The following is a 20,991-nucleotide window of genomic DNA, read 5'->3' on the forward strand; positions in this document are numbered from 1 at the left end:
AATTTTTTTATTTTTTGTAGAGATAGAGTCTCCCTATATTGCCCAGGCTGGCCTCAAACTACTGGGCTCAAGTCCTCCCACCTTGGCCTCCCAAAGTACTGGGATTACAGGTGTGAGCCACCATGCCCAGCTGTCTTTATTTTGCCTGATAGCTCTGGCTAGGACCTTCTGTACTGTGTTGAGTAAGAATGGGTGAAAATGGGCATCCTTGAAAGCCTTTCAGTTTTTCTCATTTCAGTATGATAGTAGCTGTGGGTTTGTCATATATGGCCTTTATTATGTTGAGGTGTATTCCTTCTATCCCTAATTTGTTGGGAGGTTTTATCATGAAGTTATGTTGGATTTTATCAAATGCATTTTTAGCACCAATTAGATGATCATATGGTTTTTGTCTTGATTCTGTTAATGTGTTGTATCACGTTTATTGATTTGTATATGTTGAATCCTCCTTTCATCCCTTAAATAAATCCTACCTGATTAGGAGAATGGCATGAAACCGGGAGGCAGAGCTTGCAGTGAGCTGAGATCGCACCACTGCACTCCAGCCTGGGTGAGAGAGTGAGACTCCGTCTCAAAAAAAAAAAAAAAAAATCCTACCTGATTATAGTATATTATGATGCTTATTTGTTGTTGGGTTCAGTTGGTTTGTATTTTGTTGAGAATTTTAAATCTATGTTCATCATGGATAATGGCTTGCAGGTATTTTGTTGTTATTGTTTGTTTTTGAGACAAGATGTTACTCTGTTGCTCAGGCTGGAGTGCAGTGGTGCAATCTCAGCTCACTGCAACATCTGCCTCCCAGGTTCACACAATTCTTCTGCCTCAGTCTCCTGAGTAGCTGGGACTACAGGTGTGTGCCACCACACCTGGCTAATTTTTGTATTTTTTGGTAGAAACAGGGTTTCACCATGTTGGTCAGGCTGGTCTCGAACTCCTGACCTCAAGTGATCAGCCTGCCTCTGCCTCCCAAAGTGCTGGGATTATAGGTGTGAGCCACCACTCCTGGCCTGCAGTTTTTAAATTGTTGTTGTGTCCTTGTCTGGTTTTGGTGTTAGAGTAATCCTGGCCTTGTAGAACGAGTTAGTAAGCAGTCCCTTGTCATCAATTTTTTGGAATAGTTTAAGAATTGATTCTTCCTTGTAAGCTTGGTAAATTTAGCAGTAAAGCCATTTTATCCTGGGATTCTCTTTTTTAGGGAGAGTTTTTACTACTGATTGAATCTTGTTACACATTATTGATGTGTTATGCTATTCTTGCAGTGTTATAAAGAAATACCTGAGGCTAGGTAATTTACAATGAAAAGAGATTTAATTTGCTCACAGTTCTGCAGGCTGTATAGTCATGTAGCCGGCATCTGCCTAGCTTCTGGGGAGGTCTCAGGGAACTTTTACTCATAGCAGAAGGTGAAGAAGGAACAGGCATGTCACATGGTGAGAGCAGGAGCAAGAGAGAGTGCTGGGGAGGTACCACACACTTTTAAAAACTCAGATCTTGCAAGAACTCACTATTGCAAGGATAATTCCAAGGTTACAGTTCCAAACCATTAATGAGCAATCTTTCCCCATGATCCAGTCACCTCTCACCAGGCCCCACCTCCAACACTGGGGATTACATTGAGGGGCCAAATTCCCAAGCTATATCAATTGGTCTGTTCAGGTTTTCTGTTTCTTTCTGGTTCAGTCTCAATAGGTTGTATGTGTTCAGGAATTTCATTTCCTTCAGGTTTTTAAGTTTGTTAGTATACAGTTGTTTATTATAGTCTCTAGTGACCCCTTGTCATTTTGTAGTATCAGTTGTAATGTCGCCATTTTGTTTGTGATTTTGTTCATTTAGGTCTTTGCTCCTTTTAACATGGTTAGTCTAGCTAAAAGTTTGTTGATTTTATCTTTTCAAAAAGCTAACTTTTTGTTTCATTGATCATGTATATTGTTTAGTCTCTAGTTATTTCTGCTCTGATCTTTATTGTTTCCTTGTGCTAGCTTTGTGTTGGTTTTTCCTTTTCTGATTTCTTGAGAGTCATCATTAGGTGGTTTTTTTGAAATCTTTCTACTTTTTTGTTGTAGGCGTTTATTGCTATAAACTTTCCTCTTAGTATCACTTTTCTTGTATCTCATGAGTTTTCGTATGTTGTATTTCTATTTTTGTTTCATGAAATTTTTTAATGTTTTAAATTACTTTATTAATGGAGTCATTGATCATTCAGGAGCATGTTGTTTGATTTGTCTATATTTGTACAGTTTCCAGTGTTCCTTTTGTTACTGATTTCTAGTTTTATTCTTGTGGTCTGGGAACATATTTGACATGATTTTGATTTTTAAAAATTTGCTGAGACTTACTTTGTGTCCTAATATATGATTTACACTGGAGAATGTTTTATGTACTGATGAGTAGAATGTGTATTTTACAGCTGTTGGATGAAATGTTCTGTAAATATCTGTTAAGTCTGTTTGGCTTATAGTGCAGTTTACATCTGATTTTTTTGGTTGATTTTCCATGTGGATGATATGTCCCATGCTGAGAGTGGGGTATTCAAATCCCCCACTATTATTGTATTGGAGCTATCTCTCCCTTTAGATCTAATAATATCTGCTTTGTATATCTGAGCATTCTGGTATTAGATGCATATATATTTAGAATTGTTATATCTTCTTGCTGAATTGATCCTTTTATAATTAATGACTTTGTCTTTTTTTTTTTTTTTTTTACAGTTTTTCATTTAAAGTCTGTTTTATCTCATCCAGATGTAGCTACTTCTGTTTGCTTTTGTTTTTTGTTTATATGTGATATCTTTTTCCATTCCTGTACTTTTAGTCTATGTGCATTTGCAGTTAAAGTGAGTTATTTATAGGCAGCATACAGTTTGGTCTTTTTCTCTTTTTTTAAAAATTCATTAAGCCAGTCTATATCTTTTATCAGGGGAATTTAATCTAGTTATATTCAAGGTTGTTATTTATAGGTGAGGACTTATTTCTGTTATTTTATTGTTTTCTGGTTGTTTTATATATCCTTTGTTCCTTTTTCATTGTTTATTTTTGTGGTTTGGTGTTTTTCTGTATTTGTAATGTTTGGTTCCTTTCTCTTTCTCTTTTGTGTATCTGCTCTACCAGTGAGTTTTATACTTTCATGTGTTTTCATGATGGTGGATATTATTCTTTCACTTCTAGATGTAGGACTCCCCTAAGCTTTTCTTTTAGGGTGGTTTAGTGGTAATGAATTCTCTCAGTTTTTCCTTTTCTTGGAAAGAGGTTACTGTTCTTTCATTTTTTTTTTGAAAAGGAATTTCACTCTTGTTGCCCAGGTTGGAGTACAATGGCGTGATCTCAGCTCACTGCAACCTCCGCCTCTCAGGTTCAAGTGATTTTCTTGCCTCAGCCTCCCGAGTAACTGGGATTACAGGAACGTGCCACCATGCCTGGCTGACTTTTTGTACTTTTAGTAGAGACAGGGTTTCTCCATGTTGGTCAGGCTGGTCTTGAACTCCCAACTTCAGGTGATCTGCCCGCCTCGGCCTCCCAAAGTGCTGAGATTACAAGCTTGGGTCCCCGTGCCTGGTCTGCTCTTTCATTTTTGAATAGCACTTTGCTGGAAATAGTTTTCTTGGTGGGCAGCTTTTTTCTTTTAATACTTTGAATATATTATCTCATTCTCTCCTGGTCTTAAGGTTTCTGCTTAGAATTGTGATTTTAGTCTAGTGGGGATTTCTTTATATGTGTGTTGACACTTTTCTCTTGCTATTTTTAGAATTCTCTCTCCTTGATTTTGATAGCTTGAGTATAATGTACCTTGGAGGACTTTTTCTGGTAGAATCTATTTGGGGTTCTTGAGCTTCCTGTATTGAAATTTGTATGGCCCTTGCAGGAATTGGAAGTTTGCAGCTATTATTTCATTGATTAGGTTTTCTATGCCTTTACCCATCTCATTTCCTTCTGGATTTTCTAAAATTTTCTGAATTTTCTAAAATTTTCTGAATTTTCTAAAATCTAGTTAGATATTTAAAAAAGAAAAAAGTTATCTTAAAAGACTTGTCTTCAAGTTTAAAAATTCTTTCTGTTGCTTGATCTATTCTATTGTTGAAGTGCTCAGTTGTATTTTTTATTTTATTCATCGAGTTTCAGTTCTGGGATTTTGTTTGGTTGTTTTTTTAATGACATCTATCTCTTTTGAATTTCTGATTCATGAATTTTTTTCTTTTTTTTTTTTTTCTTTTTTTATTATTATTATTATTATTATTATTATTATACTTTAGGCTCTATGGTACATGTGCGCAACGTGCAGGTAAGTTACATATGTATACATGTGCCATGCTGGTGCGCTGCACCCACCAACTCGTCATCTAGCATTAGGTATATCTCCCAATGCTATGTTTTCTCTTGTTTCTCACTGAGGCTCTTTGTTATCATTTCAAATTCTTTTTCCTTTTTCTTTGGATCTGTTACTAGAGAATTAGTGTGTTGCTTTGGAGGTGTCATGTTTCCTTGCTTTTTTATGTTTCTTGTGTCTTTATGTTGATATTTGTGCATCTAGTGTACCGTTCACTTCTAGTTTTGTGGATTGTCTTTTGTTGGGAAAGACTTTTTTTCTTATAGATGCATCTATTATGTTGCTTTTGTAGGGTGCTTTGTCTTTGATTCTTGGTGGGTGAAGTAGTATAGTCTGCATGATTTCTTTGGTTGTAATCAGGATTAGTCTTGTCTGTGATTTCCCCAGTGGCTTAGGCTGTGGTTCTTAGGTAAAGGCTTTGGTGTGGCTTTTTCTTGGGAGGAGGAAGGCAGGCAGACTAGTTCTCAGGCACCACTGGTGGCAGTGATGGGCTGGGCATGACAGTCCTTGGCGCCCTGTGTGGCATATGCAGGTGATTGTGGTGATGGGTCTAGATGGGCCAATCTTTGGTTGTCCAGGCAGCTTTTCTGGGTGCCAGAGGTAGAAGTGGTATGGTCAGTCTGGTGGGTCCTCAGAGTCTTGAGTAGTGTGATGGCATTGGTGGTAGCAATAGTGGTGGCAGGCCAACCATTGGGTCTCCAGTGGCAGGCCAGCAGTGGTGTCGGGCTGGGTGTGCTGGTCCCCAGTCACCTAGGTGGTATGCATATGTGAGTGCTGGTGATAGTGGCAAACTGAGCAAGTTGGTATATAGGCCCCTGGGAGATGCATGCTGGTGCCAGCAGTGGCGACGGTGGGTCTCTGTCTGGGCCCTCAGATAGTGCACATGGTAAAGGTGGCTGTCTGGGCAGATTCATCCTCAGGCTGCTGGAAGGTGTGTATGGGTTGGCAGTGGCAGGCCAGTAGGATCAATCTTCAGGCTCCCAGATATAAGGTGCCAGGTGTGGTGAGTCAGTCTCCAGGGCCCTGGAGAATGGGCATAGGCCATGTTGGTAGGCACAGCTGGTCTGTCCCCACAGGTTGGATGGGTTGATCCCCAGACCCCAGATGGTGTGTTTTGATGGCAGTAGCAGTGGGTTGGGTGTGCCTGGCCTTTGATTCCTGGATGGTGTGTGCAGGTGGTGTTGTCAGACCCCCATCATGGTGTGTCTGATTATCAATGACAGCAGGTTTGGGCAGATCAATTCCCAGGCCTCCAGATGACACCTGTGGCTGTGGTGGCAGTTTGGGTGGGCTAGTCCTGTCCTTACTCCCACCTCCCCAAAATAGAATGTGGTTGCGGTGGATGTGGACAGAGCAGGTTGATACCTAGGCCCTGGTTGTCATGCTATCCATGTTGATATTTTACTCTAGTTTATAAATGTTAACTGCTGTATAGTATAGTATTTAATGAATATTAAATAGTGATCCTACTATGAATTTTTTTATTTCTCCTTGTGTATAGATTTTAGAGTTTTAAAGTGGATTGTTGAGTTAAAGTTTATGTACATTGATTTTCCCACTTTATATAAAATTGTTCTTTAGGTTACACTATAAGAGAATTTCTGTTTGTCTGTAGTGAGATCAATACTTGATAGTTTCATACTTGAATTTTGCCAGTTGAGTGGTTTTGAAATGTTAGCTCATTATCATTTTTACTTACATTTTTATCATAAAAAGTGGTTTTCCGGGAGGCTGAGGCAGAATTGATTGAACCCGGGAGGCGGAGGTTGTTGTGAGCCGAGATGGCGCCCCTGCACTCCAGCCTGGGCAACAAGAGTGAAACTCCATCTCAAAAAAAAGAAAAAAAAAGTGGTTTTCATTTTTAAAAAATTGCCTGTTCAAGTTATTTTAGTTTTCTTATGTTAATAATGTATCATATTATAATTAATAATGTGTAAATATATACTTGTGTATTATATTGTATATTATATATATCGTATAAATTATATATAACATTAATGTTTCTTTTATTTTGTCTTTTTCTTACTGCAGGGGTCATTATTCAGGATACTTAATTTTGTTGCATGTTAGGTGTATTGCAAATATATTCTGTCATTCTTTGGATTTTCCTTTAACTTTCTTTAGTGTGTCTTTTGTGTAGAATAGCTTATTTTTGTCTTAATGAAGTTGGGTTTTTCTGGTTTTGCTTTTGTATTTTTTGCTTTTTTGTTTCATGTGAAATTTTCAACTGACTTGTGATCATAATAAAATTTCCTATGGTTTCTTGTAGTAATTTTAAACCTTTACTTTTTAATTTATATCTTTTAATCAGTGGGGTTTGTTTTCCTATATAGTGTAAGGTATGGCACTTTATATGTCTAACTGGTTCTTCCTGTACCATTTGAATTGTTTCTCTTCCCCTCTGATTTATAATGCTACCTGTGTCATATTCCATGTATCCATATATATCAAGATCTGTTTCTGGGATCTCCTCTGTTCCATTGGCTTGTTTAAATTATTATGGTTCTAAAATAAATCATAATGTGGGGTGGAGGTAATTTCCCCACTTACTTTATATTTTGTGTTTGTTTACATAGATATTATTCAAGTATCCCTGAGAATCCTAAACACAATTGTTGTAAGATTGTTTAAGGCTGTTCTAGAAGATTAATTTTATTGTGACTTAATTTTGTTGATTTCCTTAGCTGTCTTAGCATTAGATTTCTTCGTGTGCTTTAGAATGGTGGTTTGTAAGGTTATTTTTAACAGAAAGATCATTCTCTCTCTATTTCACCATCTTCTTCTTCTCTTACTCAAGCCCTTCCTCTGCTCATTGTTAGTTTTATAGTTACTTCCTCTGGTCTGTAGTCTAGAATCCAGTCTTACCTTGACAGTTCAAGGCTCTTGCATTGCTGTATTGCGTGATAGCAAAGCATTGCTTATTTCGTTTTTCATGAGGTTTGTTTACTTCTGACACCCTTTATACGTACCTTCATGTTAAATTCTAGGCAGTGGTTGGCAGTAAGTTTTTTCTGCCTCCTTCAAAATTGGGACTTCACTCTATTACTGGTTTTAAGTGTTGAGCTTGGTAACAGTCTGCCATCCTTACATGACCATTTTCAGTTCTCTTTATTCCTCATCTGCCTCTGCCAGGTTTTACATCTTTTGCATGGCCACCTGTCTTTCTCAATCTGACTAAATGCTTTGAGACTGGTTAAAATTTTTCTTTTTTACGTTATTGCTAGTATTTCTTGTCCTCCCCCATCCTCAATGTTTTTATCTAGTCAGCCTTTATTCAGAAGTATAAATCCTTTTTTCTTTTTATTGGAAATCTAAAAGCTTCAAAGATTACTTTTTTTTTTTATTATACTTTAAGTTTTAGGGTACATGTGCACAACGTGCAGGTTTGTTACATGTGTATACATGTGCCATGTTGGTGTGCTGCACCCATTAACTCATCATTTAACATTAGGTATATCTCCAAATGCTATCCCTCCCCCCTCCCCCAACCCCACAACAGGCCCCCACCCCACAACAGGCCCCCACCCCACAACAGGCCCCGGTGTGTGATGTTCCCCTTCCTGTGTCCATGTGTTCTCATTGTTCAATTCCCACCTATGAGTGAGAACATGTAGTGTTTGGTTTTTTGTCCTCGCGATAGTTTGCTGAGAATAATGGTTTCCAACTTCATCCATGTTCCTACAAAGGACATGAACTCATCATTTTTTATGGCTGCATAGCATTCCATGGTGTATATGTGCCACATTTTCTTAATCCAGTCTATCATTGTTGGAAATTTGGGTCGGTTCCAAGTCTTTGCTATTGTGAATAGTGCCGCAATAAACATACATGTGCATGTGTCTTTATAGCAGCATGACTTATAATCCTTCGGGTATATACCCAGTAATGGGGTGGCTGGGTCAAATGGTACTTCTTGTTCTAGATCCCTGAGGAATCGCCACACTGACTTCCACAGTGGTTGAACTAGTTTACAGTCCCACCAACAGTCTAAAAGTGCTCCTATTTCTCCACATCCTCTCCAGCACCTGTTGTTTCCTGACTTTTTAATGATTGCCATTCTAACTGGTGTGAGATGGTATCTCATTGTGGTTTTGATTTGCATTTCTCTGATGGCCAGTGATGATGACCATGTTTTCATGTGTCTTTCGGCTGCATAAATGTCTTCTTTTGAGAAGTGTCTGTTCATATCCTTTGCCCACTTTTTGATGGCGTTGTTTGTTTTTTTCTTGTAAATTTGTTTGATTTCATTGTAGATTCTGGATATTAGCCCTTTGTCAGATGAGTAGATTGCAAAAATTTTCTCTCATTCTGTAGGATGCCTGTTCACTCTGATGGTGGTTTCTTTTGCTGTGCAGAAGCTCTTTAGTTTAATTAGATCCCATTTGTCAATTTTGGCTTTTGTTGCCATTGCTTTTGGTGTTTTAGTCATGAAGTCCTTGCCCATGCCTATGTCCTGAATGGTATTGCCTAGGTTTTCTTCTAGGGTTTTTATGGTTTTAGGTCTAACATTTAAGTCTTTAATCATCTTGAATTAATTTTTGTATAAGGTGTAAGGAAGGGATCCAGTTTCAGCTTTCTACATATGGCTAGCCAGTTTTCCCAGCACCATTTGTTAAATAGGGAATCGTTTCCCCATTTCTTGTTTTTGTCAGGTTTGTCAAAGATCAGATGATTGTAGATATGCGGCGTTATTTCTGAGGGCTCTGTTCTGTTGCATTGGTCTATATTTCTGTTTTGGTACCAGTACCGTGCTGTTTTGATTGCTGTAGCCTTGTAGTATAGTTTGAAGTCAGGTAGCATATGCCTCCAGCTTTGTTCTTTTGGCTTAGGATTGACTTGGCAATGTGGGCTCTTTTTTGGTTCCATATGAACTTTAAAGTAGTTTTTTCCAATTCTGTGAAGAAAGTCATCAGTAGCTTGATGGGAATGGCATTGAATCTATAAATTACCTTGAGCAGTATGGCCATTTTCATGATATTGATTCTTCCTACCCATGAGCGTGGAATGTTCTTCCATTTGTTTGTATCCTCTTTTATTTCACTGAGCAGTGGTTTGTAGTTCTCCTTGAAGAGGTCCTTCACATCCCTTGTAAGTTGGATTCCTAGATATTTTATTCCTTTGAAGCAATTGTGAATGGGAGTTCCCTCATGATTTGGCTCTCTGTTTGTCTGTTATCGGTGTATAGGAATGCTTTTGATTTTTGCACATTGATTATGTATCCTGAGACTTTGCTGAAGTTGCCTATCAGCTTAAGGAGATTTTGGATGAGACGATGGGTTTTTCTTGGTATACAATCATGTCATCTGCAAACAGGGACAATGTGACTTCCTCTTTTCCTAATTGAATACCCTTTATTTCCTTCTCCTGCCTGATTGCCCTGGCCAGAACTTCCAACACTATGTTGAATAGGAGTGGTGAGAGAGGGCACCCGTGTCTTGTGTCCGTTTTCAAAGGGAATGCTTCCAGTTTTTGCCCATTGAGTATGATATTGGCTGTGGGTTTGTCATAGATAGCTCTTATTATTTTGAGATTTGTCCCATCAATACCTAATTTGTTGAGAGTTTAGCATGAAGCATTGTTGAATTTTGTCAAAGGCCTTTTCTGCATCTATTGAGATAATCATGTGGTTTTTGTCATTGGTTCTGTTTATATGCTGGATTATGTTTATTGATTTGCATATGTTGAACCAGTCTTGCATCCCAGGGATGAAGGCAAGTTGATCGTGGTGGATAAGCTTTTTGATGTGCTGCTGGATTCGGTTTGCCAATATTTTATTGAGGATCTTTGCATCGATGTTCATCCGGGATATTGGTCTAAAATTCTCTTTTTTTGTTGTGTCTCTGCCAGACTGGTATCAGGATGATGCTGGCCTCATAAAATGAGTTAGGGAGGTTTTCCTCTTTTTCTACTGATTGGAATAGTTTCAGAAGGAATGGTACCAGCTCCTCCTTGTACCTCTGGTAGAATTCGGCTGTGAATGCATCTGGTCCTGGACTTTTTTTGGTTGGTAAGCTATTAATTATTGCCTCAATTTCAGAGCCTGTTATTGGTGTATTCAGAGATTCAACTTCTTCCTGGTTTAGTCTTGGGAGGGTGTATGTGTTGAGGAATTTATCCATTTCTTCTAGATTTTCTAGTTTATTTGTGTAGAGGTGTTTGTTGTTTTCTCTGATGATAGTTTATATTTTGTGGGATTGGTGGTGATATCCCCTTTATCATTTTTTATTGCATCTATTTGATTCTTCTCTCTTTTCTTCTTTATTAGTCTTGCTAGCAGTCTATCAATTTTGTTGATCTTTTCAAAAGACCGGCTCCTGGATTGATTGATTTTTTTAAAGGGTTTTTTGTGTCTCTTATTTCCTTCAGTTCTGCTCTGATCTTAGTTATTTCTTGCCTTCTGCTAGCTTTTGAATGTTTGCTCTTGCTTCTCTAGTTCTTTTAATTGTGATGTTAGGATGTCAATTTTAGATCTTTCCTGCTTTCTCTTGTGGGCATTTAGTGCTATAAATTTCCCTCTACACACTGCTTTGAATGTGTCCCAGAGATTCTGGTATGTTGTGTTTTTGTTCTTGTTGGTTTCAAAGAACATCTTTATTTCTTCTTTCATTTCGTTATGTACCCAATAGTAATTCAGAAGCAGGTTGTTCAGTTTCCATGTAGTTGAGCGGTTTTGAGTGAGTTTCTTAATCCTGAGTTCTAGTTTGATTGCACTGTGGTCTGAGAGACAGTTTGTTATAATTTCTGTTCTTTTACATTTGTTGAGGAGTGCTTTACTTCCGACTATGTGGTCAATTTTGGAATAAGTGCGGTGTGGTGCTGAGAAGAATGTACATTCTGTTGATTTCGGGTGGAGACTTCTGTAGATGTCTATTAGGTCTGCTTGGTGCAGACCTGAGTTCAATTCCTGGATATCCTTGTTAACTTTGTGTCTTGTTGATCTGTGTAATGTTGACAGTGGGGTGTTAAAATCTCCCATTATTATTGTGTGGGAGTCTACGTCTCTTTGTTGGTCTCTAAGGACTTGCTTTATGAATCTGGGTGCTCCTGTATTGGGTGCATATACATTTAGGATAGTTAGCTTTTGTTATTGAATTGATCCCTTTACCATTATGTAGTGGCCTTCTTTGTCTCTTTTGATCTTTGTTGGTTTAAAGTGTGTTTTATCAGAGACTGGGATTGCAACTCCTGCCTTTTTTTGTTTTCCATTTGCTTGGTAGATCTTCCTCCATCCCTTTATTTTGAGCCTATGTGTGTCTCTGCACATGAGATGGGTTTCCTGAATACAGCACACTGATGGTTCTTGACTCTTTATCCAATTTGCCAGTCTGTGTCTTTTAAGTGGGGCATTTAGCCCATTTACATTTAAGGTTAATGTTGTTATGTGTGAATTTGATCCTGTCATTATGATGTTAGCTGGTTATTTTGCTTGTTAGTTGATGAAGTTTCTTCCTAGCATCTATGATCTTTACAATCTGGCATGTTTTTGCAGTGTCTAGTACTGGTTGTTCCTTTCCATGTTTATTACTTCCTTCAGGAGCTCTTTTAGGGCAGGCCTGGTAGTGACAAAATCTCTCAGCATTTGCTTGTCTGTAAAGGATTTTATTTCTCCTTCACTTATGAAGCTTAGTTTGGCTGGAAATGAAATTCTGGGTTGAAAATTCTTTTCTTTAAGAATGTTGAATATTGGCCCCCACTTTCTTCTGGCTTTTAGATTTCTGCCGAGAGATCAGCTGTTAGTCTGATGGGCTTCCCTTTGTGGGTAACCTGACCTTTCTCTCTGGCTGCCCTTAACATTTTTTCCTTCATTTCAACTTTGGTGAATCTGACAATTATGTGTGTTGGTGTTGCTCTTCTTGAGGAGTATCTTTGTGGTGTTCTCTGTATTTCTTGAATTTGAATGTTTGGCCTGCCTTGCTAGATTGGGGAAGTTCTCCTGGATAATATCCTGCAGAGTCTTTTCCATCTTGTTTCCATTCTCCCCATCACTTTCAGATACACCAATCAGACGTAGATTTGGTCTTTTCACATAGTCCCATATTTCTTGGAGGCTATGTTCATTTCTGTTTATTCTTTTTTCTCTAAACTTCTCTTCTTGCTTCATTTCATTCATTTGATCTTCCATCACTGATACCCTTTCTTCCAGTTGATTGAATCGGTTACTGAGGCTTGTACATTCATGACGTAGTTCTCGTGCCTTGGTTTTCAGCTCCATCAGATCCTTTAAGGACTTCTCTGCATTGATTATTCTAGTTAATCATTTGTCTAATTTTTTTTCAAGGTTTTTAACTTCTTTGCCATTGGTTCGAATTTCTTTCTTTAGCTCAGAGTAGTTTGATCGTCTGAAGCCTTCTTCTCTCAACTCGTCAAAGTCAGTCTCCGTCCAGCTTTGTTCCATTGCTGGTGAGGAACTGCGTTCCTTTGGAGGAGAGGTGCTCTGATTTTTAGAGTTTCCGGTTTTTCTGCTCTGTTTTTTCCCCATCTTTGTGGTTTTATCTACCTTTGGTCTTTGATGATGGTGATGTACAGATGGGGTTTTGGTGTGGATGTCCTTTCGGTTCGTTAGTTTTCCTTCTAACAGTCAGGACCCTCAGCTGCAGGTCTGTTGGAGTTTGCTGGAGGTCCACTCCAGACCCTGTTTGCCTGGGTATCAGCAGCAGAGGCCGTAGAACGGTGGATATTGGTGAACAGCAAATGTTGCTGCCTGATTGTTCCTCTGTAAGTTTTGTCTCAGAGGCGTACCCGGCTGTTTGCGGTGTCAGTCTGCCCCTACTGTGTGGTGCCTCCCAGTTAGGCTACTCGGGGGTCATGGATCCACTTGAGGAGGCAGTCTGTTCGTTCTCAGATCTGCAGCTGTGTGCTGGGAGACCCACTACTCTCTTCACAGCTGTCAGACAGGGGCATTTAAGTCTGGAGAGGATTCTGCTGCCTTTTGTTTGGCAATGCCCTGCCCTGAGAGGTGAGGTCTACAGAGGCTGGTAGGCTTCCTTGAGCTGTGGTGGGCTCCACCCTGTTCGAGCTTCCTGGCACTTTGTTTACGTACTCAAGCCTCGGCAATGGCGGGCGCCCCTCACCCAGCCTCTCTGCCACCTTGCAGTTTGATCTCAGACTGCTGTGCTAGCAATGAGCGAGGCTTCGTGGGCGTAGGACCCACTGAGCCAGGTGTGGGATATTATCTCCTGGTGTGCCGTTTGCTAAGACCGTTGGAAAAGCGCAGTATTAGGGTGGGAGTGACCCGATTTTCCAGGTGCCGTCTGTCACCCCTTTCTTTGACTAGGAAAGGGAATTCCCTGACCCCTTGCACTTCCCGTCGTCTCACGCTCAGTGTGCTGCACCCACTGTCCTGCACCCACTTTCTGACACTCCTTAGTGAGATGAACCTGGTACCTCAGTTGGAAATGCAGAAATCACCTGTCTTGTGTGTCGCTCATGTTGGGAGCTGTAGACTGGAGTTGTTCCTATTTGGCCATCTTTGCCCCACCCACTTTTTTTTTTTGTTTTAGAGACTGGGTCTGATTATGTAGCCCAGCCTGGCTGCCAACTCTTTGGTTCAAGCAGTTCTCCACCCTCAGCCTCCTGAGTAGCTGGGATTATAGGAATATGCTACAAAGCCCTGCTTCAAATACAACTTGTATTTTAAATGAGTCCTAAGTCTTTATATAACGGATCTGTGTTTCAGTCTCTTCTAGTACACATTCAGCTTTCCTGTGCACATATATAATTGTATGTCATGCCTTTATTAGAAATACCACCTATCAAAAATTGAATTGATTAGGCTGGGCGCAGTGGCTCATGTCGGTAATCCCAGCATTTTGGGAGGCTGAAGCAGGTAGATCACTTAAGGTCAGGAGTTCGAGACCAGCCCGGCCAATATGGTGAAACCCCATCTCTACTAAAAATACAAAAATTAGCTGGGCGTGGTGGCATGCATGTGTAATCCCAGCTACTCGGGAGGTTGTGGCAGGAGAATTGCTTGATCCTGGGAGGCGGAGGTTGCAGTGAGCCGAGATTGCGCCACTGTACTCCAGATTGAGTGACAGAGTGAGACCCTGTTTCCAAAAAAAAAAAAAAAAAAAAAAAAAAAATTGAATTTACCATTTTACCTTAAATATCAGATCTTAAAAAAAAAAAAATCAATTGGTAATTTCCTGGGTAGTGTAGAGCTTAGAGAGTAGTGTCGTCCTATATGACTCATGGTCAGGCATCTGTCTTTCTGTTCTGAAATTTGCAGATCTCATTAGCGTCATTTTGCAATGTTAGAGCAGACATAAAAGTTAGATTATATTCTTCTTTCTTAGGAGACTGAGAAGATAATAGTGTCATTAACTGAATTAGGGAATAAAGCGCAGAGGATTTTGGGGGAAACAATGGGAGAAGGGGAAAAAGGAGCTGAATCAGTTGCAGAGTTATGAGTTTTGTTTTAGACGTGTTCAATTTGAGGTGCTCACATAAAAAATTTTTTTCTCAATGCTACTTCCCTCATTATTTAATTTCTAAACTTTTATAATAATCTATTGCTAATGTTTCTGCTTTTGCTCTTGGCTAAATACTCAGAAGAGTCTTCTTCCTAAATGAAATACTTCATCTTTTTATTCTCCCATTCATAAGTTTAATTGGCTTGTTTAATATACAGAATAAAGTGTAAATTTCTTGGACGAATAGGCCCTCTGCCATTTGCCCTAGTTTCTTTTTACAGCTTGATATTTCACTGCTCTCTATTTAACCTAAAATTGGGCTATCCATTATCATTTCAGTAAGGCATGTTAACTTGCCCTTTCCTTTTTCATTCCTGCGGGTACAATCTTTTCAGATCTCTTGTTCTTTGTGATGTTTTCCTGACTACTCAATCTCACTTTGATTTTTCTTTTCTCAGGATAAGGAAAGGTTAGGTTGGATAGGTTAGGAAAGGATAGGTTGTTAATTTAGTATTATACTTTTCAGTTACCTTTTTCTCATAGAGAGGCAGTAGGGCAAAGTGGTTAGGATTGGGCATTTAATAGCTGTGTGATTTTGAAACATTTAATCTCTTTATGCCTTCGTTTCTTCACCTATAAAATGAGGATATTCTTGCATTCATAGAGTCGATTAGGAGGATTGAGATATGAACATAATGTCTTTAGCAGTATGTGACATATTGAAAGTGTTACAAATACGTTTTTTCTGTCTCTTTTTCATCCATCCCTGCCTTCCTTCTTTCTGTTTGTAAACCAAAAAGTATCTGAGACAAGTCTCAATTTAGAAGTTTATTTTGCCAAGGTTAAGGACAGGCCTCAGGACGTCCTGATGACATGTGCCCAAGGTGGTCAGGCTACACCTTGGTTTTGTGCATTTTATGGAGATATAAGACATCAATCAATATATATCAAATGTACATTGGTTTGGTCTGGAAAAGCAGGACAATGTGGGGAGGAAGGGGCTTCCAAGTAATAGGTGGAATCAAAGATTTGCAGTTGGTTGAAAGAATTTATCTAAAGACCTGGAATCCATAGAAGGGAGTGTCTGAGTTCAGATAAGGCATTGTGGAGAACAAAGTTCTTATTATGCAGATGAAGTTTCCAGGTAGCAGGCTTCAGAAAGAATAGATTATAAATGTTTCTTAATCACACTTAAAAAGGTGCCAGACTCTTAGTTAATTCTCTCCTGTATCAGAGAAAAGACCGGGAAAGGGAAAGGGATTCTCTCCAGAATATAGATTTTCCCCACAAGAGACAGCTTTATAGGGCCATTTCAAAGTATCTATAAGGGTTATACTTTGATTTCTTTCAGGGCCTGTGATCTGTCGTGTGATGCAATATTAGAGTTAGGGTGGAATTTGGTGTCTTATTGCTACAAAAAGTCTTAAGATTTTTGTTTTAATGTTAATACTGGTCAGTTGTGCTTGAATTTCAAGGAGAGGCGGGTATAATGAGGCATGTCTGACCTCCCACTCCCATCATAGCCTGAAGTAGTTTTTCAGGTTAAGTTTGGAATGCCTATGGCTTGAGCAGAGGGGTCCATTCAGATAGTTTTGGGGGCTAAGGATTTTATTTTTAGTTTATGCCTACTCTCCACTTTTCTTAAGAGAAGCTCTACTTTTCTTATCCTTGAAATACTTGCTGCCTGGTATGTGTATGTGCTCAGTAAAGGGAACTGCTATTTCTTTGTGACATATATAATCATTAACTCTTTTTTTTTTTTTTTTTTTTTTTTTTGAGACGGAGTCTCTCTCTGTCACCCAGGCAGGAGTGCAGTGGCGCGATCTTGGCTCACTGCAACCTCTACTTCCCTGGTTCAAGTGATTCCCCTGCCTCAGCCTCACGAGTAGCTGGGATTACATGTGCAAAGCACCATACCCAGCTAATTTTTTTGAAGTTTTAGAAGGGACAGGGTTACACCATGTTGGCCACACTGGTCTCGAACTCCCGACCTCAGGCAATCCACCTGCTTCCCAAAGTGCTGGGATTATAGGTGTGAGCCACCATGCCTGGCCTGATTAACTCTTAAATTACTAACTTCTTAATGTATACATAGGTTTTGTTATTTGAGTAAATAGGTAAAATACTTAGATAAAGGTATCATCTATTTTACTGCTTTTTTTTTTTTTTTTTTTTTTCCTGAAGGGGCCTAACACATACTTTTCTTTGCTCAGACATCTTTTGCTGAGGGAAGTTATATACAAGAAAACAAAGTGCAGTTAAATTAATCTGTTCAATAACCCAGTTCCCCCCAGTGAATTCTGGTAAAAATTAGATGGTAGAATGTGGTTTAGAGCAGAGTAGTTCTGTATTTACTTTTTTTTTTCTTCCTCCCTGAATTTCTGCCTATTTCACCTTCTAAATCTTAGAGTGGATCTCACAGTTTCAATTCTGTGGTTTAGAAAAAGTGGGAGAGGGAGGTGGCAATCTGATACACACCCACCAATATGAAGGAAAGGAATGTCATAGGTAGCAATAAAGAACAAATTTTTCATAACATGTTTTGCTATTTCTCTGGTATATATTCTGGCGTAGTTTAATAGTTTGATCATTCTGTGGCTGGGGCAATATCATGGGTCGGGGGGCTATGTGGGTGAAAAGAAGGCAGAGGAGAGATGGCTAATGGTTGAGTCATCTGGGAAAATGACTCTGGTCCTTTTACTGAGTAGCATGGGTCTCAGAGATTAGAAGAGAAGAGATTAGAAAAGCACATAGAAGTGTTCATAGTGAATACGGTGATCTCCTTTATTATTAAAATGTGGCCCAATGAATGTTCAGCTTTTGGTCATTAAGGTTAGTTATATCTTTGAGATGATCAAATGAAAAGAATACAAGGGAGGGTCATTTCTTTTTCCTTTTTCCAGCCTGTCATAACCCCTTTTTGCCACCCTTGATAGAAGATGGAAACAGCCTCCCTTGTGGACTAAAGTTGATATGTGAAGAGATTGGTGCTATACATTCCTCTTTATTTAAGCATGCTTGATATATATATTTTTTATGACTAAAGTTAAGGTTTTAAATATTGCTCTTAAGGTAGAGTTGAGTCAGATTTCTATTTTTACCATGAAAGTTAGTGAATGTGTTTTCCCTGGCTCTCTCTTGTGCTCTCCAAGTGTACCTCTGAGTAAATGACTTTATTTAGCTTTCTGACTTTGAAGTGTGCAGTGTTACTCTCAGAGATTCTTTATTGCATCTGGCAGTTGTCCTTGTACTTGCTACTGGAGAGGATAGAGGTGAATGTTCCTAAGAGCCTTGTAGCAGTTCATTTCTAAGCCCCTTTGGTGACCAGAGCTGACAGGTGAGTCTTAGTTCTTTTCTGCTTGTGAAGTTTGGTGCCACAGGGTTGAAGAGCATAAAGTACATCACCTCTTAGTTTCACTGTTCACTTTCTCCTTCTTCAGCTCTTTCCTGCATCTTAACCTCTTGCTCTGTAATTTTAGAAAAGGACTTGAATGATTTAGTCACTTGTTTTCAGTTTTATTCTAAATTTTATTCACACTATCGTGAATTTGGGAGTTGATGGTTTTCTAGTTTCAGTTGACTAGCCCTATGAGGGACAGGGAGAAAAGTGTGCAACATGAACTCATGATCTGTCAGTATGAAAGTAATGGATCTGTTTACATGCAGTGTTTGCCACACATTTTTCCTCTGTTAGGAACGTTTGTAAGGAAATGACATTCTTGCTTGTTTCATGAGGAGCAAATGGCAGTATTTTCAGAAATAGCTATGTGGTCCCCAAGAGAAAACATTCTTTGGCCATGAAATATACTTACCAGACATTTTGGAAAATTGCAACCTAAATAAGATATAACTGTAATGTGTTTGGTGTTAAAGATTATCTTAAAATATTTTAGCTGGTATTTTTGAGAACAGAGTTTCTTTTATTAGTAATTAAGGGCTTTCAATGAATGATAACTGTATAATAGTCCACAGTGATGCCTACTGGTTAAAAGCAGATGATGAATTCAAAACTAATGGAAGTAATTTCAGTCTTAATAGTAAATATTATAATTATTCTTATTTTGCTTTATTTTTATTTATTTAATTTGATTGGGGCACGATTTGAAGGGAAACTCACTTTTATTTGATACAACTAAAATGTAATTGAAATGAAAACAAGTTCAAATCATTGAAAGGATTAATTTCTAATTATAGTATGTACATTGTCAAAGTTTCCTAACCATAATTAAGAAAGAAGTGTTTACATGTTTGGTAATGTTTGGTTTATAGTATATATTCCTATGAGTACCATGATTAATGCCCATTTTTTAAGCACACCAAATTTCAAGTTTTTAAAATAAATTTATTTAGGCAAATAAAGTTATTTAATTTGTTTTTCTTTTGAATAATAAATACATGTAGTTTGCAGGGAAGCTTTACTCACTGTTTTTTTAACAAAAATTTGAACACTCATCGTTTTCATTTAATCCCATTTTGCTGCTAATAATTTTTAAAAAATAGAGTAAAAATAACTTGTTCTTTCTTTTGCTTTAAAATGTTTGTCATCTCACATATGCCAGATTTATTGGACTGCAGTAGTTTTAGTGCATTTTGGCTGGAATGTTTATTATGACATCACCATAATCTATATACAGTATGTGATTTCAGATGGTTTCAGTGTTAAATATTTTCATAATTATGCTAGTTTTGGCAGTTCACTTGGAACTTTTTCACATCTGTTTAATGAACATGTTTTACTTCTGGGCTTCTGAGACAACCATATGTTTCAAAAATTAATAATGTGCTTTTAATGTTAATGTTGTGCAGAAGTGTATGACTATGGACATTTTTAAGGATTTAAGTTGAACTAAAAGTAATTACAGTAAGGCTTTATTCACAGTAGTAGTCTTTTAGTATTTAAGACTGTAACATCCCCCAAATAACAGAAGATGTCTTTATGAATATTGAATAGTGAAGTTATTTTGTGGAATGAAACCTGTGATGTTTGTTTTTCATTAACTTAAAATGAACATAAGTTCATGAGAAAATTTTCAGTGTTGTTTATGGTTGCAAGTCTTTTTGCTTGTATGAAGTTTCAAACAAATTTTTTTCTAATGTATCACTACCATCTGAAGCCATGCTATTTTGTAAAACACCTTTTATTGTATATTTCTCTTACTGTGATAGTGAATAAAAATTTTCTTAAAGAGGTCTTATTATCATTCTTATTTGCCTCTAGTACCCTGTTAGTTTGGTAAACTAGCGATGATTATTCTTTTATATGCTCTTGAAATTTTCCCTTCAAATATATAAAGTAGAAAAACTAAATTTAATGCCATTCTTGTAAATATTATAAAATAGTGTTATTATTGATTAATGAATTCATGGTGCTCAGTGCACTCTCAGCTACGCTTTGTGTTGGTATCTTTGATCTCTCACTCCACATGTGCATCTTTACTTCAAGCAAAAATGTATTCTTTTATCCTTAAAAAAGGAATAAGAAGGTAGTTGCCAGATGATTTTCCCTCATGTTACTGCTCTACCTATTTTCTCTCTTTGTAATGCCTATCTTCGTGAAAGAGCAATTTATTTTTATTGACTCCATGGTAATTTCTGATTCACTCTGAGCTACTCATTTACTGCTCCCACTTCTCCCTCTCTGTGGGAACTGCTAAATCACCTTTCTAATAGGTTAGTGGCAGCCTCCTTCTAATTACCAAATCCTGAAACAGGTCAACTAGAATGAGGACTGAGAATATCTCTGTGGTTGTTAACATTACCCCATTTTTATTGAAAGGTCTGTGCCTTTAACTTCTTCCATCTTAGACACTGTATACTGTGGCCTTATTTGACTAATCATCATTCTTTGTACGTGCTACATACGTTGATACTGTTTTGCTTTTGCTTATGGTTCCTCCCACCACCCCTCATTTAGCCCTAGTCTAAACCTAAAACATTTCTACATTTGATTTTGAATGGCCTGATCTTTCTAGTTCTTCCAAACAGAATGACTCTTTTTATGCTCCTTATTACTTAAAAACACACAAAAAGTATTGCTCTTGTAGAATTAGTTATACATGTGTTTGATAGATTCTGAAGTCCCTAAGGACAGGATACAAAGATAAATATATATAATTTATCCTTGTAAATCCAGCAATTTGGCATGTAAGAGTATTATATAAATGTTGAGTCAGGACAGGAAAAAAGTACTCAGTTATAAATACAGGGATAAATTTCAAAAATATGTATAATTTATTTGTTTCTGTTACTCATATTGAAA

At 38.0% G+C, this 20,991-nt stretch overlaps 1 protein-coding gene across 25 annotated transcripts in view; it reads left to right on the plus strand.

Moving 5' to 3' along the window:
- Positions 1-20,991, plus strand: part of VPS13B (vacuolar protein sorting 13 homolog B) — a 915,151-nt gene that overhangs the window by 65,002 nt on the left and 829,158 nt on the right. The gene's annotated exons all lie outside the window — the stretch shown is intronic.

The sequence above is a fragment of the Pongo pygmaeus genome, chromosome 7 (assembly GCF_028885625.2).
Source record: "Pongo pygmaeus isolate AG05252 chromosome 7, NHGRI_mPonPyg2-v2.0_pri, whole genome shotgun sequence".
NCBI classification, from domain to species: Eukaryota; Metazoa; Chordata; class Mammalia; order Primates; family Hominidae; genus Pongo; species Pongo pygmaeus.